We start from the raw sequence: 27,199 nt of genomic DNA, 5'->3' as shown, positions 1-27,199 counted from the left end.
CAATTCTGCAGCAGAAGCAGCCTCAGGGAACCTCTAGAAAAGCCACTTCTCCATCAATGTTAATCGACACACCGAGGCACACTAATGGTGACTATCGATTGGCCTGTGCACAGTAGGAGCTGCCTGGAGGAATCTCTCAAAATTCACACCTGGACAGCAGCTGTTACAGTTCATCAAGTACTTTATAGTGAAGCCAGCTAGGAGTTCAGCCAAGCACTTTGTCAAGAGTTACTCCATTGCACCAGATCCATCCTTCATCTTGTCCATAGAGGGGTTGACTGGGGAATTCCTGGTCCCTCCAGGGAATTAATGACTAAGTGCACTGGGTGTGTACACAGGTGCACCCCACTACCACAAGTATAGTCATCAGACAAACTTAAATTTCATCCTTATGTAGAATCACAGATGTCATAACTGCCACACTGTTGGTTACAGAATCAGCAAGATTGGAAGGGATCACTGGAGATCATCTAGTCCAACCTCCCAAAGATTTCCAGGTGCTGGTTCCACTGGGGCTTGAACCCAGGACCTTCAATATGTAAAGCAAATGTGATAACCACTACACTACTCTTCTACTCACTCTTAAAAGTTAAAGTTGGAAGCTCTTGGCACAGCAGACATATCTGGCAACCAGGACTTCAGAGGAAGGACTCAGCTCAATATCTGAGTCTTTGCTAAGACAAATCTACCAAACCGTTGTACAGTTACAGCAGAAATTTCACATCTGAGCATTACAATGGTGTTCAGTTCCCATTAAGATGTTTTGATTTCTAAAGTTCTCTGCAAGTTTGTTTTTTAATTTTCCTGTCATTATGAAATGCAGAAAGACACCAACCACATCGTGGGCCCATTGATACTGGACATATCTGAAGAGAATATGTGTTTGGTGCGAAAGGAAAGTCAAAAAAAAATCTAATATGTTTCATGTTAATTTAAAATGACATTTATTTCCCAGTATAGTAAACCACTACTTCTGCTTTTGTTTGCCATGTTTCTCTTGTTCTATAGCTCATGCATAATTTCACACCTGCATAATTCCTGAAGAACTAGGATTTTCCTTCTCAATTTAAATAATAAAGACACCATTCAAAGAAATACATACAGAGGCAATTTACAGGTTGAACTGAATGGGCATGGTCTGTTTATGCCAGCTGAGATTTCTCTTTTGCAGTCTGCTGAGAGGTGTTGTGCTCTTAATAATAATGTTAAAAGACTCACAAAGCAAAAACCTGGTGTATAAAACCCCATAGGAGATAGCAGGAAAAATACAAAGGATTTAATGCATTAGGGAAGCACAAACAGAGCACATATTCTGTGATGAGTACCAGGCAATTTTAAACAAAGGGCTGTTCTTAGAAGTCCTTCAAGGGTAAGTGTGATGTCTGTTTCCTCTAGTCAAATCTGTATATTGTAAAAAAAATAGTGGCCAGTGCAGCATTCCAGTGCTTACCTGCAAACCTTCCCTGCCTGATCCTACTGAGACACCTGCTAGCAACACTTTGGGAAGGCAATCAGCATCCAGAAAAAGAAGATGAGTTTTCCCCACTCTTTCAAATCACTGTCATGCAAGCCCTCGTGCACACTCAGTGATGCAGATAGGAAACAGAAGGTGGTCAGGCTGAAGACTGAAAGAAAGAGAGGGACCAGAGTCACTCACAGAAAATGAACAGGCAAAAGCCCTGCAGAAGATTTACTACTGCATAGATATGAAAAGTCAGGCATGTGCTGTTACCTTTCCTCCATCAGAAATAAGGCATTGTGCTGCTAGAAACAGGCTTTGCAGAGGCTTTGCTGTTGGGCATGTAGCAGCAAATTGAGACTGCAGGTGCTAGCAACTTGGACATGGGTACAGTGTGTTATGAACACAACCTGGACTGCATTTGCAGAGAGGAGCACCTCATTCACATCAGGTGAGCACAGCTCCCCGTGGTTAGGGCAATCGCTCCTACAATATCGGCAAAGTCTTTGGCAGCATTACAGTGCTGAGCACCAACACGTACATGGCAGCATCAAAGAGCTCTCTGCTCTGGAGCATATCAATGCACAGCACTGCTCTCCCTGCCCGGCCCTGCTCATAACACTGGCATTGCACGGAGCAAATTCACTGTGTGTGTGTGTGTGTGACACTCCAGCTTAAATATGGCCTGAATTTCAGGCAGCTGCTTAACACCAGATTGAAAGCAGAGTTCATCCCTCTATGCTCTGGAAAATTATATCATTAGTATTAGTAAGGGAGGAGAGGTCTGAAGTGAGAAAGAAATATTGAGAAGCATGGAAGGGGCTTTAACACTTTTAGGAGCAGCTGTGCTCCCCGAGACCAGCTAACTCGATGTTTGTCTAACAGCTTGCTGATGATATTATGCATTCTCTGCAAGACCATGCCCTTCAGTTTCCAATTAAGTTTATTTGATGCGGTGGTGTTTCTCAAAGGACTTGTGCAGTTTTGAAGAGCCAAGTTTGCGCCCTCATATTGAAGTCAGATACAGGGCTATTACCAAAAGGTGTTAAATATCTGAGAAGCTTTGGGAAGAGAAGTGCAGCCATTGAGATACTCTGCTGTCTGTGGCTGTCTAGACTGTCCTAGGGAGGGGGTCTAAATGTAAATCAGACATAAGTGTAAATCAGATTCTATAAGCATACCTGTGTAATGCAGGTTAGGGGAAAAGTATACAATATTACCAAGGCAAAATCCTGAGGATCCTAAAGCTCTGGCAAGAAATGTATCTTTTCTTTTATGAAATTCAATAAATGGCTGAAAACTTCCAGGGGATGCATTCAAAAATTTCATGCTACTGATACAATGCCATTAATACTGTAGTGGAACTGGATCACAACATACAACAGAGACACAACACACCACATGAGAATAGGTCACACGACTGCAAAATAATTTACCAATACCTTTTGGTGCTGTGGAGGTAATTATGTTTATTATCTGAGCCCACGGTGAAAGGAAATGTGCACTGCAACAGCTATATCTCCCCAGCATAGGCACCCACATCACTGATATAGTCATGGTCATTTTATGAATTACAACAAAGCGATATCTAGTTATTAAACCTACTAATATAACAGTGCTTGGTGCATGATTTTAATATTCCAGTATTTATGATTTTACAATAAAAAGCTTGTAATACTGTTCCCACACTAAGACTATGCCTGTGTTTATTCCAGTCCTGTGGGTAAGGATGATTAACTATCCCAATTTAACACCTAACAGATCTGAGTATTGTTCTCCATGCTGAGGCCACAGATTGACTGCATTTTTTTTCCAGTGTCATCTTGGAGTTGAGAGATTGCAGAAAGTATCCTGCCAGACATCTGCAGGATTCCTAGGTTTTGGATTGCCATGTTTGTGGAGCTGCTTTCTAAGTAAATACAATTGAATCTCCATGCCAAGAGCTTTAAGTCGAGCCTGGATTTCTTTCTGTAAAGCATTTTCTACTCAAAAGAGAAGTATAGTCTTGGTGCCAAAACCATTGAAAAAGGATTTTTTTTTTTCCCCAGGGTTACACAGAAGATTAGTCTAAATGATAATAGTGGAGTCTCCTGGTGCAAAAATCAATGAGGGTGTCAAGGAGTGAGATGTCTCTCGGCTATGTTCAGACCACCTACTGCTGTACCCACCTAGGGCTGCTTTTTTGCCTTCTGGCAATCAGCAGACAATAAACAGGCAGGGTAAGGAATTACACAGGGCCCAGTTACAGCTTCCTCAGAAGATAACTTCCTTGCTGGTCTACTGGCAAAGCCAGAGGGTAGAATCAGTCTATTCCCAAAGGACCACAACTATTTCTGCCTCTTCCTATACATTAGAAAGTGAATTCAAATTCTAGATCTTAATTAGCTTAACATATTTTGTCATTATACAAATTAGTTCTTTAGACAAGATTTCATGAATTGCTACACCAAACTCTCCAGAATCACATCTAAAGCATTTAAACCAATTGCCTCTTTGTGTCTTCCAGCTTGCAAAACCATTTTGAAAGCAGTCACTTGTGATGGGAATTCTGTCTCTGCTGTTTCCCGCTGCAAACTGATGTGGCCTGCTCCTCACTGCTCTACTGTTCTCTGGGGCTTGTGAAATATTTCTCACTGACTGAAGACACAGTGTCTAGTTGGACCTCACTATCTATTTCTTCTTTTTTCCACTTCACCAAAGCATTTTTCCTACATCTGCCTTTTTCAGCCTTTGAGTATGTCAGGGAAAGAATCCCTGTGTTCTCAACACACCAGAAATGAATTATCTATGGAAAACTTGCTTTGTAGCAGAAACGGTCACAGAACTTGCCAAACACAGTTGCTGTACTATCAATTGAAAATTCTGTGCAGTCTTGAGCCATTTAAAAAAATCAAGGATTGCCTTGGCCTGGCTGTTTTGTGAATAGTCAATAAGTCAACTTTTCAATAATAACAATAATAATAACAACAATAATGTATATCTGTAGTGGAAGCTGTTACAAGAGAAATTACCAGATGTCCTGCAGATCCTGAGCCATTATTTTGTTCAACCTAGTCAGGATCATACATATCCTCTCCCCTCCCCCCTGCCAAAAAAGCCTAAATTATGAACAGCATTTTACACTGTTTTTTCAATTATGAACATCATATATGAACTTACAAATTAAGCTGTATTAGAAAATAATGAATCTACAGAAGACATAAAAGTACAAGTCTCCTTTCACCAGGAAAGGTGAAAGCTGAGGGCAGCCTTACCTGCCATTAAGTCATCTTTCCTGCCACTTCTCTGCAGTTTAACATGACTTTAGAATAGTCTATGGACTGGGTCCTTCTAGGTCCTGCTCTCCTCTTTTTTACAGCCATTTGTGTTCCTGTGCTTAACACAAATATTTACTTCTTATCTGTTTTTTTCCACTACATTTTCCCTTTTGAGATTATTTCCTTTTAGATCCATTTCTCCATTTATACTATGTGGAGAGGAAGAGGAATTCAGAGGCATTCCTAGAGTGAAATGAATGAGTCATTTCACTCATCTATTCACTTCTGAGTGAGAGTCCACCCTTTTTGAAAATTGGCTCTGTAGGAGCCTAATTAAGGAATTAAGATTCTAACTGTACGCAATGACATTGAAAATTGCGGCACACAGCTTAAAGAAGTAATACTTTTTCATGACATCATTAATTATTTACATAAGGGAAGAAATTGAGTGAAATTACTGCTATGATTTACGCAGAGAAGTTCTCACTGGACAATAGGACTAGTAAGGAATTTATCTGCTTGCATTTTATTAAGAACAAGGTTATGAAGGATGTCTTACAACTAACCATGGGTGAGTAGCAGTGAAATCCTCTATTATATTTTGCAGGGATCTCTGAACAGTAGCTCGTTCTTGAATCCACTTTAATTAAATAAAAAGTTAACAGTAGCTGTAGCATTAGCCATTTATCAGAGAGGAGGAACAGAGGAGAAAGAAGTGCTTTTCAGAAAAAAAAGTTTGTCTTTACCTCAGTGTTTATTTTAATTTGATGTTGTTGTACCTAGGAGGGGCAGCATGACAAAGCTGTCCTGCATGTATCATAAAGTCTCTGGAGTTCATCTAAAATGCTAACAGATCTCCAAGGCTGGTGAGGCTCAGATCTCTGCTGGAGTCTCTGGACATGCATAACAGCACTTTTACTCATTGAGACTAAAGGTTTGCTTAGATTGGTGCCCTATCTGGAGAAACGCTGCTCAGGCAGTGTAAGCAGGAGAACAGAGGATGAAAGAGGGAGAGAAAAAAAAGACTTCTGAAGGCACATCCCTGTCCCGATTTATTTCTATGACACAGGTATGTAATCTCCCCTGTAAGGCCTAGGAAGAGGCATCAAAATTCTCCATGGGAAGTCAAGATGAAGCACTAACCAATTTTAACATTCTTCATGCAGCATTTAAAAATGTATAGAAAATAAGTGGCCAGCTGTGGCAATTAAAACTCCTTTAACGGAAGCATCAAGCTAATTTTAAAAATGAATTGGCCATTACTAATCTTCTAGTTTAAGCATCATAAATTCTCCTTCCTTTTGCATTTGCTTCACGCCTCCAAAAATTGTAAAAAGTGCTAAACAAAATAAATTTTAAAGTCAAGCTCCTCCAGTGGAGAAACCAGCAATAACAGCAGCCAGCAACCAGTGTACTCAGTATAAGCAGGTATTTCCGTAACGCACACTGCCAGCGTCCAGACAACTATTACTGACTTTCTTAGACAGAGTTTATACTCTGTTTATTGGGGTTTAATTCTCCTCTAGAGATTTGTCTTCCTTGACTTTGATCACTTTTTCACTGTTCCATACTTTTGACCAGTTCAACATCTTGTTTCAATGATTTCCAACATTTAACAAGACCCCATTCCCAGCCTGCCACTTCCCCGTAACTCTATGACAATATGTTGCGAGTCCATCCAAAAGCATGTGAGCTCTGTGTGTGGCCACTAGAGGAGGTTCCTGTCTGCAATTAGCTGGTCATTTTTAAGATTCATCAAGCATTTTCTCTTACAGACTTTGTTCTGCAAGGAAATTATTATGTCCTTGGGGACTGAGATATTGATCAAACAATGTTGCCATGTGCTACAAAACCAGAAGTGATTTAGCATCACCTGTTTTAGAAAAGGCAATATGACACAATACATGTTGCCAATACCCCACAGACTTGACTTAACAGAGCAGCTCATTTTGCATATCTGTTATATGCCTCTCTCACCCTCGCACCAACTCTTGGCATAAATGTTAATGCTGAAATGTATCTGTGATCACTGCACATCTACTGTATTTCTTCAGCCACTCTTGTTTTGAGAACATCCTATTTTGAGGATAGTCCCTAGAACAACATCTTTCACCCTGTAACCAATACATTAATAGAGGTCAATAAAACACTTAAGGTAGTGAAAAAGAGTCACTTTCTCCAGCTGCCAAATCATATTACACAGCAATTGCAACTCATTCACTGCTAGCAGTGGTCACCACGAAGATATGCGATGGCCAAGAGAAGGAGATGCAGCCCATTAGCAAATCGGTGGCATGTGCCACTTGCGCCCTCTGCTCAGCTGTGATTGCTGGGCTCCCTACAGGGATGGTAAAGTTCAATGCCAAGTCCTCTCTCCGCGTCTCCGCAGTACAAACCCACAAAAGGGGGTGACTCCGGACAGCTGATCAAACCCATCCACACACCCTCTGCCAGAAGCAGAATCATAGAATCGGTAAGGTTGGAAGGGACCTCTGGAGATCATCTAGTCAAACCCCCCTGCTCAGCAGGGTCACTTAGAGCATGGTAGACAGATTTACATCCAGGCGGGCCTTGAATACCTCCAGAGAAGGAGACTCCACAACCTCTCTGGGCAACCTGCTCCAGTGCTCCCTCACTCTCACAGGGAAGAAATTCCCCCTCACGCTCAGGCAGAACTTCCTGTGCTTCAATTTCTACCCATTGCCTCTTGTCCTGTCACAGGGGACAACTGAAAAGAGTTTGTCCCCGTCCCCTTGACACCCTCCCTTCAGGTACTTGTACACACTGATAAGATCCCCCCTCAGTCTTCTCTTCCCCAGGCTGAAGAGGCCCAGCTCTCGTAGCCGTTCCTCATGGGGCAGATGCTCCAGCCCTCTGATCATCTTCGCAGCCCTACGCTGGACTCTCTCCAGTAGCTCCATGTCTCTCTTGTAGTGGGGAGCCCAGAACTGGACACAGCACTCCAGAGGAGGCCTCCCCAGGGCTGAGGAGAGGGGCAGGATCACCTCCCTCCACCTGCTGGCAACACTCTTCCCAATGCACCCCAGGAGACCATTGGCCTTCTTGGCCAGAAGGGCCCATTGCTGGTTCATGGTCAATCTGTCATCCACCAGCACTCCCAGGCCCTTCTCTGCACAGCTGCTCTCCACAAGGTCAGCCCGCACCTTGTCCTGGTGCCTTGGGTTATTTTCCCCTAGGTGCAGGACCCTGTGCTTGCCCTGGTTGAACCTCAGGAGGTTCTTCTCTGCCCAACTCTCCAGCCTCTCCAGGTCTCTCTGAATGGCAGCACAGCCCTCTGATGTATCAGCCACTGCTTCTCCTCCCAGCTTGGGATCATCAGCAAACCTGCTGAGGAGGCACTCTGTCCCCTCATCCAGGTCATTGACGAAGAAGTTGGCAGGATGGGACGCAGGACTGAGCCCAGGGGGACGCCACTAGCCGCAGGCCTCCAGCTGGACTCCACACCACTGCTGATGACCCTCTGAGCTCTGCCTTTCAGACAGTTCTCAATCTACCTCACTGTCCACTCATCTAGGCCACACTTCCTGAGCTTCTCTAGGAGAATGTGATGGGAGACAGTGTCAAAAGCCTTGCTGAAGTCAAAGTACACAACGTCTACTGCTCTCCCCTCATCTACCCAAACAGTCATTCCATCACAGAAGGCTATCAGATTGGTTAAGCAGGATTTCTCCTTGGTGAATCCATGCTGGCTACTCCTGATCACCTTCTTCTCCTCTATATGTCTGGAGATGACATCCAGAAGGAGCTGTTCAATCACCTTTCCAGGCATGGAGGTCAGGCTGACTGGCCTATAGTTGCCTGGGTCCTCCTTATTGCCCTTTTTGAAGACTGCAGTGACATTGGCTTTCTTCCAGTCCTCAGGCACCTCTCCAGTTCTCCAGGACCTTTCAAAGATGATGGAGAGTGGCCTGGCAACACCATCTGCCAGCTCCCTCCGTACTCGTGGATGCGTCCCATCTGGGCCCATGGATTTGTGGATGTCTAGCCTGCCCAGGAGGTCTCTAATCCTTTCCTCCTCAACCAAAGGAAAGTCTTCCCTTCTCTGGACTTTGTCCCTCACATCCAGGCTACAGGATTCCTGGAGGCTGCCCTTAGCAGTGAGACTGAAGCAAAGAAGGCATTCAGTAATTCTGCCTTCTCTGTACTCCTTGTCACCAGGACCCCCACACCATTCAGTAGCAGGCTCACATTTTCCTGAGTCCTCCTCTTGCTGCTGATGTATTTGAAGAAGCCCATCCTGTTGTCCTTGACATCCCTTGCCAGACTCAATTCCAACTGGTCCTTAGCCTTCCTTGCAGCATCTCTACATACTCTGACTGCATTCCTACAGTTCTCCCAAGTAGCCTGTCCCCTCTTCCTCAGTCTGTGGACTTTCTTCTTCTCTCTGAATTTGGCCAAGAGCTCCTTGCTCACCCATGCAGGTCTCCTGCCCCTCTTGCTGCATTTCTTACTCATAGGGATGCACTGCTCTTGAGCTTGGAGGAAGTGATGTTTGAATACTAGCCAGCTCTCCTGGACCCCTCTTCCTTCTAGGCCCCTAACCCATGGGATTCCTCCAAGTAGGTCTCTGAAGAGCCCAAAGTCCACTCTCCTGAAGTCCAGGGTTGCAGTCCTGCTTATTGCCTTACTTCTTTCCTGCCGGATCCTGAACTCCACCATCTCCTGGTCACTGCAGCCAAGGCTGCCCCCAACCTTCACAACTCTAACCAGTCCCTCTCTGTTGGTAAGGACAAGGTCTAGCAGGACACCCTTCCTCATAGGTTCCTCCACCATTTGTAACAAGAAGTTATCATCAAAGCATTGCAGGAGCCTCCTGGATTGTTTGTGCCTTGCTGTATAGTCTTTCCAGCAGATGTCAGGGTGGCTGAAGTCCCCCATGAGAACCAGGGCCTGTGATCTTGAGGCTACTCCAGCTGTCTATAGAAGGCCTCATCAACTTTCTCCTCCTGGTCAGGTGGCCTGTAGTAGACACCCACAACGGTGCCCCCCATGTCAGCCTGCCCTTTGATCTTTACCCATAAGCTCTCAACTGCCTCCTCCTCCTCCCCGCCTAGGCAGAGCTCGATGCATTCCAGTTGCTCTCTCACAGAAAGGGTGCTCTATTAGAGCTATGGGTAAAGCCTGAGTGTTATTTTTTCCAACGATTTTTAGAAAATTCATTTATTAGTGAACAAGTTAACCTTTTATAAATGACACTAAAACCAAATGTGCTGTGCTTTTCTGAGTGGTATATCTTTGCCTCAAGAAAACATAACTAAGATATTATTAATTTGCCTCAAACTTCCAGTGTCACAGCTCTGTTATGCCACTTAGGTTAAAGCAGATTCCTTTTGACCTGCAAGAACACTTGGTCAAGTTTCCCACTTAATCTATATTACACTTCCTGAAGGTAGTGATCTGCTATATACAGTTAAAATTGATGATGTCCATCTTGATTTTCCAGAGTGTCTGAGAAATTCATAGCTTTTTCTGAGACAGAGAAGAATTTAGCCTGATTCTAGTATAAAATAAATCTGAGCCTGGAAGAAAAATATGCTGCTAAGAATAATCCCTCCTTTTTCCACCAGTAACCTTCTCTTACTGGAGGAAAAGTCTTTTCCTTCCCTGAATGGCACAGCCTCAAGAGATAATTCTTTTTTCCTCTCAAGCTTTTCTCCAATTCTCAAGCTAATTTTAAAATCCTCTGCTTATTTTGAAATACAGGATTACTGCTACTGCTATTGATGATCTCTCGGTAGAAGATTTATATAATGGGCAGCAGTTTTTTTTTTTTTTTTTTTTTTGCTGACTGAAACAGAGCCTCAGTGTCTCCTGATGATAGATTTCTGAACAGTTTTCTACATGAAATAGCAGCATCTCTCTTTCTCCTTTCCTCTTGGAAAGTCCCGCCTAGCCTAGCTTACACTCCATCTTGTTCTTTTATCATCTATATTTTTCTACAATGCTGTTATTTCACATTGATTCATTCTCATTTACGTTTGACCTTTACTCACTCTAGATTCTTGTTTAAGTCTGATTTCATGTATCATTCTTGGAAGTCATCACTACTAAGCTATGTACAGCTTTGTACATAGAAATCAGAAGCAATATTGCAAAGCTTTATGTATGTAATCTCATAAATAGATAATATACTAGATAATATACACACATTAAATAATAAATAAAAATTCAGCTTCTAAAGAGCCTATAAAAATAATACTTTTTTTTTTTTTTTTTTTTTTTTTTTTTTTTTTGCATTGCATTGCATTGCATTGCATTGCATTGCATTGCATTGCATAACGAGGATTTCCAGTGCAGGCTTCTAAAAGATTGCAGTCATTCCAGGATCTTCCAAAGGCCTTTGAAATGGAAATTTTTAGCATTTGTATTGCCTTAAGCTTCACTCTAGTAAAGGTTTTATGAACAAGGACCTAAAAGCTCATAATGAGGAACTTACTACACATGCACCACTTGCAACAACATGTGATTTAGAAATAACGCTGTTGAAATAATACAGAATAAGAGCAAAATACAGTTCAGTATGGTAATATACTTAACAAAAATAACGACACCATAATCTTCAAAAAATACAAGTGCATGCATTATCTAACACGTGACAATTTCACTTTTGAAAACAGTCAAAGATCTCAAAGGGAAGCCGCTTGCTCCCTAGCCCAGCTTTACAGCCAGGGCCAGTATACAAAGATCTTACAAAATGTCCTTTTACAGACATCGTCAGCTGACTATAATTCTGTAATAAATGAGGCAATTCAGAAAGATCAGTGGTGGGGAAGAGAGGATCAGACTATATACTATCAAGATATTAAGATGAAGCAAAGATGTGCCTCCAAACTGGGCTCTCACCTCCAAACGCAACATTTAGGTTGTTAGAAAAGAGGCAGTGCAAAATTCTTTAGCATTTGGCTACTGCATTGAGCATTTTTACATATCTCTGTGTGTTAGTGAAATAGCTTGAGAGAATTTGATTCCATTTTGGGAAAGAAATTATTTGAATTTTAGATATCTAGCACAAGATGTCTTAGTCTTTGACAGGGATGCTTGCTGGTATTCTGATAATATAATGCTTAGAAATGTTAATAGGAAACAAAATCAGCCTCTCTCATGCATTTGTCTCTTCAAACCTGAAAAAAAATGGGTTATGGGCTGGAAACTGTAATGCATCCTATGCCTGAAAGAGAGAGGGGAGAAGTGAAGCTAAGCACATTGTCATAACTCATTATCAAGCTTAGCATGTCCCAAGGCAAATATATGAAAGGGGAGAAAAGGCCAAGAATGGAAGAAATATGTAATATACAGTCCTAAAACTGAGCAAAAGTATTTATGATGCATTGTGACAGGAACATAATACCAGCAAATATCCACACAATCACCCACACCAGGCTCTGGTGTGTGACAATGAGTCACTTACTTCTTAACTGACAGCATGGAGCCAGGCTGCTATAAGAGTAGAGGGACTATCTACAGCCTACAAATCTCAGAGCTGGCCAACCACATGCTGCCACCGCGGGACTTTGCGGCAGGAAATCGAAGATTTCTAGTAACGTAATCAAGAGAAGAAACCAACTAGTCTTTTTGGCTGAAGAACATTTCACTCGGCTCTCCATATTGCTCAATGGATTCTGGTCACCATCTTCATGTGCAGCATAATAAACTCTGACAGCTCCAGGCAAACAACTAAAATAAAAAACAGTGTTTGTTCTTTCACCTTCACCACAGGACAAGTAGTCTGTCTGGATCTGTGCACTGTAGGATTATACTGTTTTTCTAAGAGTAATTACAATAAGGCATGTTATACAAGAAATAATAACAAGAGCAAGCCTGATAGGGGTTACTGTTAGGGAAAAAAAAAAAAAAAAAAGTGAGATGAGTGGAAAAATGCAAAACATATAATATTATGTCTATTTCCATGTACTTGAAGAAACATTTCCAGAATCAAATGAAATAAATCAGATCACAGTTCTGTTTTACTTGCTAGTACTCAAATCATTGTTGTATTACAATGTTAGGTAAATTACCAGTTTCTTATTCAATTTTGATATTTCTGTAGATCATATGTACCATTTTATTATGGACTTCCTTCTCACATAAAAAATAAAATCATAATAAAAGTGATGGCTGAAGGTCCTTTACCTATTGATTATAGTACCACATAAAACAAAGAAAGGTACAGAAAATCACAACCCTGATCTTCCCTGATCTGCACTAGAAGGCAGCTCAGTATTCTGTATCTTTTGGATATATTCTTAAGTCCATATCATTTTCTATCTTCTTAGCCTAACAGGGAAGCAAGCAATAGCAGCACTTTAAACATTTTTAATGGTGCTATATTCTGTGCTTAAAGACACACCATTTCTTCAGCCAGACTTAAAATGTTTTATATGTGTTCTTTAAAAGATGCATGATCCACTGGAAAATAAACAGGTTAATTAATGAATTATATTTCACTTAGACTTTACCTTGCTGCCAATCACAGGAATATATTGCTTTTCTGAATATGAATAAACAGAATTATACACAGTGTTCCAGATATGATCCCACGAGTTCTTTATGCAATGACATTGATATATCCCTACATTTATCAGAAACATCTCTCTTGTGATTGCATTTTCTCATGTGACATCAGTGGTTATAATCATACACTGATCAGTCAGTACCCTTCTATTTTTTCTTCTTTTGTCATTTCTAAATTATGAGCTTCCAGTTTTTACGGGAATACCTGCAATTAATCCTGGCACACATTACTTATACTTTCATTCTTCTTTTATTTTATGTGGCCTGAAGGCTGCTCAGTTCTTCTCTTATTTTATTTGGATCTTTCTGTGTTGATAACAACTCTTAGTTTCGTGCCATCAACAAATATCATTGCTCCTCCTCTGTACTAAGGTCTTTTAATGAAAACATCAAATAAAACTTGTTCTCAGCTTCAGCTTCTCTTCTGCTTAGCCTGTGCATCTTGCACATACCTACTTTTTAGGAGGCCAGTGAAACATAACTAAGATATATGATGTGTTCTTAAATACGGAATGGAAAAAAGCATTTGTCTGTGTAGGCCTGCAGGAAGAGATCTTTTATCCAGTATTATTATCTAATTTTCCTCTACCTCTATACTGAAATCATGGAGGGATATTCCCTGTGAGATTATCCACATTAGCCACACATCATTCAAGCATTTATTTTTTGCTTAAAGCTGTTGTTAACAATGTTTCAGAGTTAATCCCAGAAAGCATATGCTCCAGACACTCAGGTAGAGTCACAAGGAGTCTTTTCCTCATGAAGACAATAAAACATCCCCAGCCCTTTATTTTAACACTAATTTCAGTGCCTTGTTGGGTATTACATCCTTAGTGCACATGTTCTTTCTTTCTCAGGAACTAGAAAAAGTCTGTGGAAGATCACGTGCAATTTGCTTGCACAGAGAAGTTTCCAAAGTCTACCCTTTTGGTGTGTCCCCACGTGACTAACGGCGACCAAATGCTTTTTCTATTTCAGCCAGTGTCCCTTCAGTCTAAAATCTTGCATTCTTTCTCCCAGAAGACAGCCTACCTGTCTGTTCTCCAGACCCACTCTGATGTCCAGTCTCTATATTCTTTTTAATAGTAAATTTCCAGTTTATTATACTACCTCTTCCTGGTGCTGGTATGACTTTCAAGATCTCTTCCTCCCATTCTTCTCTGCCTGCAGATCATCGTGTTCTGTTTTCCCATCTTAGAATATTAAAATATCTTTCAGATCACATGAAAGGTCAATCATCTACTGAATAACCTGTTCACAGCAATCTCCAGCAGTGAGTGCTACAGCAGGGAGAGCATAACAAAGCGTTACGAGAGCTTTCATGGGTACACACTCACAGACTCTCACACCAAAGGATTAGTGGCTTCCTGAGCTTACAATAGCAGCCAGTTCATCATGTTTAAAATGAGCTAATGAATCTACCTTTCATGAACTTTTCTAATTGCTTCTATTTTAGTCTCTGAAATTTTCTGTTGGCACTGAGAGCCACAATTTGATTACACGCTCTATGAAAACAATATTTACTCTTGTATTACTTGCTTTTCATCTGTGGCCTATAACTTCATTAAATGCCCTCTATTTCTGATACTGTAAAAAAACCACAAAATAATCATTTTCTATTCACTTTCACCACAGAATTCAGAGATTTTTAATCACAGTCCTATTTTCTCAAACCTGAGCGATTCTTGCCTATTTAGTGTCTGTTGGGAGGATAAGCAATAGTTTTCATAATCGTTGTTGTCTCTATTAGTATGTTTCTTATTTCTATCATACCATCCTGTGATGGGATTATCTGGACTTCACATGGACTTTAAGATGAAGGCATTCCTTACATTCATGCTTTTTGGACTGGAGTGTTGGACTGGAGAGCTGGCACTGATTGGACTAACTCCAATCTCTTAATGCAATGCTATGATTCTAGAAGAACAACACTCCTGGCCAAAAGTACTCTGAGAATTATCTTTCTGATAACTTCTTGGTTGGGACACACTATTCTTGAATCTACTGTGGATCAGAATTGACTCCCAAGTACAAGTTATTCAATTTCTCATCTAAATACTTTTCCAGAATAATTTTAAAGAAAATATTCACCAAGATTGAAACCATCTTTGGCAAAGGGAGAAAATCACTGAAATTTGAGCATGGGATAGACCTTATTTAGCTTTAGCCCCCATCTTGCCAGATGTTCAAGATGTTATAGTTCAAGCTAGATGATAGAGTTTGATCTGCGGCTGAGAGAAAGCAATAGGCACCTTCAAAGGGCAGTTCTCTGTGCCTATTTTATACCCTCAGTATGACACAAATCATTCCCTGAAGGATCAACTTTCACTCCACTGAAGAGAGAAATCCATAAAGTTACTACAACAAAACTATTAACTCTTAGATTGCTAAAATCAGGAAAGATAAATCTTGTCTCTATTTCTATCAGATTTTGTAGTATTACCCCACTCAGTACCTTTGTCCAGAATTTAAATAATTTATTTCTAAGTCTTTGTCTAAATTGTTTTTCTCCATTAATTTTCTCCACTGTGGTTCTAAAAATCAGTATTTTCTATCATGAAAAAAAAAAAAAAAAAAAAGGGAATCCTTTCTGGAAGCAAACAATTTAGAGGATTTTCTCTGTTCAAAAGGGATGTGTTCCAGCATAGATATATCTGAATTTCAGTGAATACCTTACCTGCTAGATATATTTCAAATCACAAATTCCCAATCTTTTAGCAGGGTATAAAATCATCAAAACACTCAGCAGTATGCACCATCTAAAATATTGTGGTTATTGTACCAGAAGAGGAAATAGGTGAGACTGAGATTCTATGGTAGATCTGTTGGAATGACGAAATTTTGACCCAGACAAAATGTTTTACATTTCAAAACTTTCAAACTACATTTCAAACTGAGTTTATTCAGACAAAGAAATAGTCTGAAATATTACCATTCAGAAGCGATATTTTATTTTTTATAGTTAAAATAATATAAAAGGCAAAAACAGGATCCATTTTGGTAGTGAAATGTCAAAATAAATTCCCCTGCCAACATTTTGAATTCATTGAAATTCCGTTTTCTCCCAATAACTTATTCCATAGGAAAATATTGCAACCAATTCTTTTTAATGGCCTTCTGTAAAAAAAATAGCAGAATGGGACAAGGCGCATGCTCAAGGATATAGAAAAGATGAAGACGGAATAAAAGAATGGGCAGAATAAGCAGCATTTTTAAGGCTGATGATGTTACAGCATGACAGCTTCCTTTGTTCATGTGTGGATACCAAAGAGCTAGTGTTGATATTCCAGGATATTTCACTGTAATGGCACCCACTTGCAAACTCCATTCTCCACACCTTAAATCTGGTTTTACTCTATTGTTCTACAACTGAACTGAACAATCACTAGAGGAAATTAGTCGTTATAGGATTATCTAAAACATACATTTCCTTTCCAGCAATCTGTTAAATTGCTTAGGTAGGTACGTCTCGATGCTCTAAAAATTCAGTCAGGAACAAATGCTTTAGTGAGGCAATTTCCATGAAAACCAAAGCTTACACATCAAGGGATATACGTTGCATGTACTTAAGCATCTAGCATTTTGTTACATTATTAGCGTTTTGTTTAAATGTGCACTTGGATTTGTGGCCTAAGTTGAATTTTGAGAGTGAGGAGTAAAAGGGGGTTTTCTGCAAATATTTTTATTGACTTTTTGGAATGTTGTGATTGAACAGGGTTTTACTGTGTTTTAACGTTGCTCTTCATGGGTAAGTTGTGAACAGACACAGGGAAAATTTCAATGATGCAGCATGACTTTTAATACACTTTCGCATGATTTATTCATGTAAATATACTGTAAATAAATGATTGGACATTAAAGGGCAAATAAAATGTTTTTTCTTTAACAGACAATTTGGAAATGAACAGTATAAATAGAACATACTCATCACCACTCTATTTGATGTCATTTCAATCTACTGTCAAATTCTTTTTATATATAAATTCACCTTGTTTTGTAATCTTGAATATCTAGAAACCTTGCATAACGAAACATGTTATTTACACTGTGGATGACTCACAAATAATTACAAATAAGAGGTATACAAAATGATTAAAAGATATCATTACATGAAAAGCAAGGAAGATATAGTAGGTGATTTGATTAACTATAAATGCTTACTTATTTGTACATATATTTTCTAATCTGAAATTTCTAGATGATATATTTGATGATTTTGATCAGGAATACTGGTTCTTAAGCCTGCACTACTGGAGAGGAAGCAATATTTCCAGACATAATGAGCCACTTTGGAAATATCTATGAAACTGCATAGAATGAAATGAAATTTTAGAAAACAAAAATAAAATATTTGACATTGTAAAATATAAGCAGTTTAATTCATGCCATACAGATACATCATATATTAAACCAATACTGTAATATGGCATTGTAAATAAATCATAACAGAGCTAAACTTTTTAAAAATAAGCAATTCACATGGCATTTGTATCATAAAATAGCAGATATACAATGTTATTTACATCGCAAACCAAAGAGATAGCAACTCCATGAAACTGCAGAAAACAAATTGAGCAAAACATTAATCACAGACCTGATTCATAAAATACCTAGGAATGTATGGAAAAATAAGTCCTTTAATATCTGAAATGCTGCATTAGATACTAGGTGTGTGACCCCCATCTACAGCGACCCAGTGAGGTATGGTCACAGTCCTGTCATCCTTGCTTGCGGAGAGGTTTGCTGAAGGCCTGGCCGAAGCACACTACATTTATTTGTCTTCGGTGGGCTTTGACCAAGGGTCCCAGCATCCTTTATGTCACCTGTCCACCCCAGCACATGCAGGACTGCAGCCAAAATGGCCCATGTAACTAAGCCTGAAATCCAGGCTAGGGGAAAGTGCTTTCTTCCAGTGTGGGATGTTTTAAACACTTAAGTGCCAGACTGTGGTTCCATTTACAGACTACACATTACCCAGCAAATACAACACTTGCAGAATCAGACCACTGACGTTTTGTACAGCAGTGAGTGTGAGATATGGTTTCAAAGTTTTTGTAGACTTTTAGCCCAAAGACCCTATTAGCTATAATAGAAGTCAGGTGGTTTTGTTTTGCAAGGATTATCAGGAGGTAGGAACTCTGCAGTTGTTCAGAACACCAGGTTTCTGACACAGCAGTATTGACCAAGGTTTCACTGCACTGCAATAATTCGCTTTATTAGCAGAGGTTCAGAAAAAACACAGATCAGTCTGATTCACAATAACATTCAAAATTCCTACCACCAAGCCTTGCTGGAAACTTCACTTGTAGAATCCTCACATAGCATTTGGAGATCGACCATTTCAGCAATGAACCTTTAAACAATGGTTATTAAAAAAGACAATCGCTTCCTGACCCATGGCAGTGCCAGAGCTATTCAGAAAAAAATTTACCTGTGGAAACTCAGACACAACTCCTATGGGACAGATGATCGGTGCTGACAAGTGTATTACTTGAATGGTGTCAGTTCCACACATGGGGATGGCAAAAAAAAGAGGGCTTAAGAGAAGATAAATTTTGAAAAATGAGCTCTGCCTCATTATCCCTCTCACTTTTCTTTCTTTTTTTTTCTTATTGTTCAATATATTTTTCATGAAATAGCAAAGAGTAAGTAAGTGGTGAAAATCATGTTATCCTGCCAATGTTTGAAATTCTAAGTGGATTTGCTAGACTGAAATTCATGACTATGTGTCTCCACTAGCTGAGTAGTGTATCAACACGTGTTGTACTTAAACACACCAACTCTACAGCATGTGAGGTGAGTCCAGTGCACTTGCACAGCTGGTCTGCCGCAGCAGTAAATTCAATATATCCACAGAAAATTCTGCACCTGAGACACAGAATTGTTCTGCACGTGTATAGTGTGGCCTTTCATCCAGGATTTCCAGACATCTGGTAGCCCAGTCAGGGCTATCGATCCGGTTGAACCAAGATATGTTGAAAACAGACAAAAATGGTATCACAAAAGTGGTAAAACAGCAGCCGGTTTGCATGGTAGAATGGGAAGGTAATGGGTGCAAGTTGTGTCCACATGTGAAAAGTAGAATAATAGAAAGATATAGAAATACACTAACTTTTTACCTTTTTAAATGATAGGAGAATAATAGTAAGTACAGTCTGGATGGTGTCTTGAGCACCTAGCAGTGTAATGGGACTTCCTATTATACTGTTGGAGCTCTTGAAAAAACAAACTATGTCAATGATGATTTCCATTGTATAAGCTATATCTATGACAATTAAAGTCAAATAATTTGGATGGAGTTAGATGCTAGATCGCATTCGCTAATGATTTAGATAAAGTATCCAAATACTTTTTCTGTCCTTCTGTTGGCTTCAGGTGAAAGTATGTGAGGGAAATTTTATGAGTAAATGTTATGCATACCAACAAAATTTAATTAAAAAAGGAACTCATTAGCTTTCCTGGCGCATCACTTTTTTAAATGACTACACACATTTTTGTGCAAAATCTCTAGATTTGCTTTTACATTCTGTCTTATTCGATCAATTTTTCAATGACTTATCTTTGAAATACATAACAGAGGTATCCAGGTCATAGCCATGAAAAAAATGCTTCTTCAGTAGAGTGTATTCAGCAAAATATTTTTTTTCCTGGATATTATTTTACTAATATCACAAAAAGTAATGGTACTTATGTCCAAATGAACTAGGTCAAAAGGAGTGAAAATTGACTGCCTTGAATGAAACTCATATGATTTATTTACTTTTAAATCCAGATAATTTCTCTATTACATTTGACTTCCAGATGAAATGGGAAGCAGAAACTAGAACAATTTTTGATGAAGGCTGGTAGTAGTGTCCATGGCAAAAGCTTCTGGAGTAGATCTGTTAGAAAGATAGTTAGTAGATCTGCTGAGTTTCTCTCAAGAAATTTTGAGAGACTGAATAAGAAATATAAGATCTTCAACACTTATTCAACTGAACTGTGAGAGGGTTTTTTTTTGTTGTTGTTTTACTGGTCACTAATAACCCATAAATGAGATTTTGGATTTATTTATCTTTATGAATCAGGTACTGTGTAAAGGTCATGCAATAAAATAGCTCATTACTTTTCTATTTCAAATGCATTTATGGGGAATCATAGTAGGATGGAGCCCACCACAAGGTAACTAGAAGCATGAGAAAGGAGTATATTTGTTGAACTGAAATGCTATTGTTAGTATTTAGACAAGGCAGAACTTCTTTGCTTGGTCCTTTGAAGAACAATAAAACCTGTATTTCATTTATAAACATTTATATGAGTAGTAGCCTAAAACTAGAGGCATTGAAATAGAAGATGTATAGTATATTGTATATTGCTTTCCTTATAGAGTGTACCTTATGTTTCTAGTATGGCAACAAACATGTAAAATTTTTTAGGACAAACAAAAAGGACCTCATTATAACAAACAACATTATAGCAGGTCACACTACGAAAGCAAGATGTGAAGTCACAAAGCAGTGTAGGCATGTTATTAAAAGATAATTTGGGGTGTTCTTAGTAGGCTGTTTCCTCCTTGTTTTCTCTGTTAACAACATGCCTGCAGGAATTTTGTAAAGTTTGTTCTTCTTGTTTGAGGCCTTACATGGCTTTGGAAAAAGGAGCAATATAAAAGGCAAACTGCTTGCCCTCGCTCTGCAAGAATCATATCACCAAAGCTGGAATGAAATGAAGCAGGAAGAGAAAATTAAGAAATATCAGCAGAAGCTGAGTAGAAGAAGGGCCTTTAACAAATATTTTTTCTTCTAAAGAAGGCCCAGGCTTGAATTTCACTGCTTGAATTTGCCAGAGAAAAGTAACTTGTCAGGAAGAGATTCAGGACAGACATTCACTGATCTCTGCAACCTGCAAGACTTACAGACAGTATCTGCTTTCCCATTTCCCTGGAACACATGCAGAAAGACCTCTTGCTGCATGGAGGCCTATGTAAACCATAACTCACAAAAGGGCGGTTTTAAAACAAGAAGAATAAACTTTAGAGTACATTTTTTCAGAAGCTCGTCAGGTCACAGCTATCAAGATATATGTTCTAGTATAGGAAGAGCAGTACAAATATTAAAGCTTTTAAGACCATATGTAGCTCACTGCACACACAATTTTCTCATGGCCTACATATATGGCACATCAATTTATTACATAGACTCATGTCCCCATAGAGGGATTAATACTGAATTCTACTGTGTTGCACTGGTGCTGCTGCCTTGAATCATTCTTGTTCACTGACACAACACAGGCTTCGTTAGTACATTTATTATGCACTTCAACCGCTCCCAGTTAGACATAAATGACAGAACCAAAACTTTACTGTTTGTTTTCAAGTAGGTAAGTCTTTGGTTAATGATAAATTCAGTTGGTCTGGGGAAGCAATCGTAACTGAAATAGTAGTTTTCAACCAGGGATACCTACTGTAACTTCCAGACAACTAGGACTGCCAGATGAATTCCAGTAGAGAAACTGAAAAGCAGCATGAGATCGTTTGTACGGATCCTGCCTCTTTTGGCAGGTGGATTCTTCTGCTGAATAGCTAGGAAAAGTACCCAGGCTTGAGCTTGCTGTTACTCTGTTGGTTTCAGTGTGGGAAGATCTTGGCTTAAATGATTTGCTGAGCTTTTCTGTCCAAACATGAGCTCGTAGTAAAAGCCTAACCTACCACATCCCTTCCTGAATGCAGCCTCCTGTTTTAAAATAACATGCAGATTTACATGGTACTAAAATTAATCTCTTAGCCATTAAGTTGACAGAAATGTCTAGAGACAACACCTTGTTCTCTGCTCATTATTGAAAAGGAAATACTGTCATTAATTAAGTTATCCTCATCTGTGTAAGAAACTGTAAACAAACTGCTTCAGTCTATAAACATTACAGTGGTCTAAATCCTGACAGAACTCTAGTATGACATCCAATTTGATTTTAATGCTATGTATCCTCTGTTAATAGTACAAAGTTGTTATCTCGTTACTTAGTGCAGAATGCTTGTACAGTTCCAGTCCAAGTCTCTTCACAAAAACTTTACAGGACACTAAAGTAATACTACAGAAGTTCACAAGAAGCATTTGCACTCATGACGGTTTAGTCTGTTTCCATAGGTGCGCAGACACTGAGGGGGCAAGGATGGGGGTGTCAATCTTCATATTGAAAGTACCAAACATTTTTATCCAACTTGCAAAATAGGGAAGTTTGAAATCAGACAAGTAGCAGTTCTCAGGGTTCAGAAAGCTGAGTAAAAGTGCGCTGCACTGAACAGCTCTGCTCTGCGCAACCCACAGACCACCCATATGTGATTGAAAATTCCCACTGCTCATGGATACAGGCAAACATCTCTCTTCCTTCAATAAACTGAGATTTTCACTCATACCTAGAGCTTAGCTCTGCTTATGTTTGTCCTTTTTATTGGAGTTGTTTGTAAGCACATCAGACAGGGTCTAGTCCTCAGGTTTTACTTTGGCAACACTTTAATCAAAGGGAAAAGCAAAAAGATGCAATTAAGGCATCAAAGATTAATTATCCTCTAGAGTTACCTGCAGAAGAAATTAAGACAGCCTGAACAAATTGCCAATTAGATCACTGATTTCAACATTGCACATCAGGCTCCTGGACAGCGAAAAATTGAGAACAGTCCAACAGAAGCCTGAGGTTGACCTTAGTGATTTTTCCATTAGATGGGCGAGCCAGCATCACAAGGGTAGACAGCTAGCAAATTGTTATCAGTTTTTCTTGCATGCAATGTACAATTAATTCTCAAAGGTTTTGGGAAGAGACTGAACTATGGCTTGATATGCTCAGGCTGTGAAATTCATGCCAATAATACTGGTTTGTTTTGCAAAAGTTTCCCATAATCATGGAGTTACCTCACTGAAAGAACTACAAACCACAAAGAGAACTCTAGTAGCATTCAGTTCCTTCTTTGAGGTTGGATAGAGAGGCCAAGCAAATTTGCAAAGCAAGGAAATTATTTATGCTTATTTGGCCTCTCTGGTGTAAGATAGTTTGACGCTTCTGTGATGCACCAGCATATTGGACACTGACTACACACGGTCTCCTCAACACACTGTAGAAAACTGAAAAGAGTAACTGCTGAATTTCAGTAAACCGAGAAAAGTTAAAATCAATTAAAACCAGGATATAAAGTATTGACTGGAGCCCACTGCATTCAGTAAAAACAGCATCAGCTTTCCTACAATGCTCCTCTGAAAAATTCCTAGCTATATTATTAATCTCTGCGCCCTACTATGGCAGCAGTTAATACACTCCATACAAGAGTCAGAGAGGGCTGATGATGACTATGCATCCCAGCAAAGCAAGGATGAAGGTCAAGAATGCATGATTTGGTTTAGAGCAATCTCAAGAATAGGTGATAAAACTATCTGGTGTCCTAAGATCACTGTCAGATTCTGCAGTGTTTACTGAGCTGATATATATACTTTGTATTTTTTATTCCTATTTTTCTGCCCATTTAACCGGTGACATTATAAAATGCAAAGTATGCCACGAAATGTGCGTGTGAAAGTAGGATGCACAATGCAGACAACTACTGGTCCTGCTTTTCCTGTAATTTCTGTTTCTCAAATAAACTTTAACATTGGAGTAATACTGGAACACTGTTGAATGCCAGACAAATGATATTAATGCTAATTAAATTCCAAATTCAAGATGACTCTTGGCCTCTCTTAGAATCGCTTAAAGTGAATGATGACCAAAGGTTTCTGCAAGCACAGAATTTGCAAAAAGGACTCTAATTTACAAGATATCTGAAAGACACTCAGCATAAATACTTTACAAATATTTTTCATAGTGTCGTGGTTCTCTGATATAAGTTATTATTTATACCCTAAACTTTTCAATGCTTCCAATCTGAAATGTAGAGATTTTATAAAAGGTGCAGTGAGCAAAAAAGACGTGCGTAACAGAAAGAATCCTTGAAGAGAGTGGTGAAGATTGTTCCTAAACTATACAGAGGTTTTGCTTCGGAATATAAGAGAAAAAAGAATTCCTTAACTCATAGTACAAACTGTGAGAAGATACTGCCAGCCCTGTCTTCAGCTGAGACTGAACCTGTACTTTGCAAAACTTTTACTTTGAAGTAAAGGTTCGCTGAGGTTCCCTCTCTGCAGTCAATTGCTACTTCTTCAGAATCATACACAGTAAGGTGGAACTGCCCTGCTACAGAGAAAAAATAACTGAAGAAGAATAAAGAAAAAGTAAGTGTTTCTAATTTTTCTAAAAAAAAAAAAAAAAAAAAAAAAAAAAATGTAACAGTAACCACAAAATCCTGGCATAAAGGAAATATATTTAAAATGTAAGTAGTTGATGTAATCAAAAATAATTATCTATTTTTTAGTAAAGATATGCTGAGGTTTGAAAAGTTGTTTCCATCATAATTCTCTTATCAGATCTCTGCTTTGGGAGTTCTTTTTCTTTTAGTTGACTAAGTTTGACCAGGAATTAACTTCCTCCTCCAAAAAAGGTAAACTATTAAGCCAAACAATCTACTTTTTCAGATTTCAAATAATGACTTTAAAATAATGGGCTTCACTGCCTAATTTACAGTACATGATTTTTTAAATGTCTGTGGCTAAACTGATTCAGCTGATAAAGTAGCAACTGCAAGTTGGACCTGTAAGGTAAATAAAACAGAATCAAGAATAAACACTGCCACTTTTTCAGTTGATAATTCAGGTTATTTTTGGCGCAATTTCAGAAGTAGTTTCCTCTGAATTGAGCATTTTTTGTTGCCTTTTCGCAGATGTTATGACATTTTGATTTACCTTCATCTCTGTTACTGAATCCAGGCTTCTCTGCCAAGCCCATGGAGTGTCTATTTTTAGCTCTGTAAGCTACCAATCCAGTTCCTCTGAAAACTGTAATTTGTTGGAAGAAACGACTAGTGTTACGTTGTCTCAGAGCTACGAGCCCATTTGAGATACTAGCTTCTTAGCTGACCTTTAAAGCAAGTGAGAATAACGGGCTTGCGATTCTGCAGGGTTTGGATTTCATTAGCACAGCAGCATGTATGAGATGGGATGCCCTCCCTGAAGAACTTTGCCTCTTTGCTTTGTTTTCTCGGTAGTTACAGAAACTGTTTACTGTACATGGAAAATCTGCAAGTTTTCTCAGCTCTCCAGGACAATACTATTTCTAATTTCAGTTCTCTGGAGAGAATGACAGTTTGCAGTGCAGAGGACTGCATACTATCGCTTCTTCCCAAGAAGTACTTTCCCACGGCCTCCCTAACCAGGACTGCAGTGGAAATCTCCACAGATGTCTAAGGACCAGAATGGCAACAACAAACAGAATAGAGAAGTATGCAAGCCATACAGCAGAGCAGTAGCTCGAGCCCATATCCTTCCCACTCACTTAAGGTTTAGAGTCAGGTCAAGATCCTTTGAATCACTGGTTGCAGTGAGGGTCCTTGCTCCTGATGTGTTCCTCTCCGTGTTTGCATTTTCTGTTCTTTCCTATCATGTCCTCCCATTCATACTGGTAGTAATTTTATCTCACTTATAGCACGGCAGCTAATCCAAACTAGTCCTCCGCTTCCGCACTATGATCAGTGTTGAGAAAGAGAAGAGCACGTCTAAAGGAGCGACACATCCCACCCTAATAGTTTTATCTTGTAATGATCACCCTCTGAGATTTCCAGGGTTTCTCTGGCAACAGTAGAGGGAAGCTACCTGACTAGCTCAGATCAGAAATAATTTTTAAATAATTGAATTTAGGTTAGATGAATTCCACTGTTCTGTCAAGTTGGCAGCAAAACAATAAACAATTTCCCGCATCTCCAGTGGAACTCTAGAGCGTGATGGGTCCCAGTGTGACACAGGCACACTGAGGTATGGAGCTACTAAGCAAAACTCTAGCATCAAAGACACTCATGGCTGCAACTTAGTAAGTTGCCAACTGTTTATAGAGAGGCAATATAAATACCATGCATTGGGATGGCAGCTCCTTCAGATTTTGTTTAGAATCAGTAAAAGACACTGTGCTAATACATGTTAGGAAGCACATTTTAAAGTCTAACACTGAGATGCAGTGTATCTCTAGCACACTTTAGACCAGCTGAGTTCAATCTAGGCCTTACCAAACATGATCTGATTTGCATTTTTGCAAAAAGTACTTGGTGAAATACTGCTGCCTTTAAAATTAACTATAAATACCTGCTGGCTGCAAGTGCTTTTGAGAAGTCCATATACAGGACTGTTTCTTGAAGAATGATGTGAACATTAGACTATATTGTAGACTATGTTTATTTTTATTACAACATGCTTTCACTTTCAAAACTATTCCTAAACTACAATTGCTTACAAAGCAGAAAATCTTCACTTTTTATTAAGTGCCAATATTAAAAAAATGTATCTCTACATACTTTTTAAAGGCACTTTTACCTTAGCCTCCAAATTTCTACAAGCTGGTAAGGCCCCTAACTTGAAAAGTTTCCTACCTTCTGAAAGGTTTTGTATTCATGGCCTGAACCCACTGAGAAATTCTGAGTCATACCTCTAGAGAAGTCAAAACGTAGGAAAAAAATAGGCATTCTTCCTTTGCTTTTTGCTTTAGAAAATTTAGTATTTCAAACTTTTAGAATTTGCTTTAGAATTTTCCCCCTTTTCCTTATAAAAGGAATTAATTCTGTGCAATTAGAGACTGAACCCATTTAAAATACAAAGCAACTTTTCCTCCTCCTAAAAATAGTGCATTTCTCCTGCAGTTCCACTAAAACTCTAAGGATAATAGACTCTCAAACTCATCGTGATGCCATGAGAGTTCATGACATTATACACAGCACTTTCTTGCATTCTACTTCACACCCAGTGTATTTTCTGGGTCACTGAGGTTCCGGAAAGACTGAGAATCAGCAGCACATCTACTAACAGCAGCTCTCTGTCATACACACATACGTTCCTCACTTTCTTCTGAT

The sequence above is a fragment of the Rhea pennata genome, chromosome 1 (genome assembly GCF_028389875.1).
Source record: "Rhea pennata isolate bPtePen1 chromosome 1, bPtePen1.pri, whole genome shotgun sequence".
NCBI classification, from domain to species: Eukaryota; Metazoa; Chordata; class Aves; order Rheiformes; family Rheidae; genus Rhea; species Rhea pennata.
Note: the sequence above shows the minus strand (reverse complement) of the source record.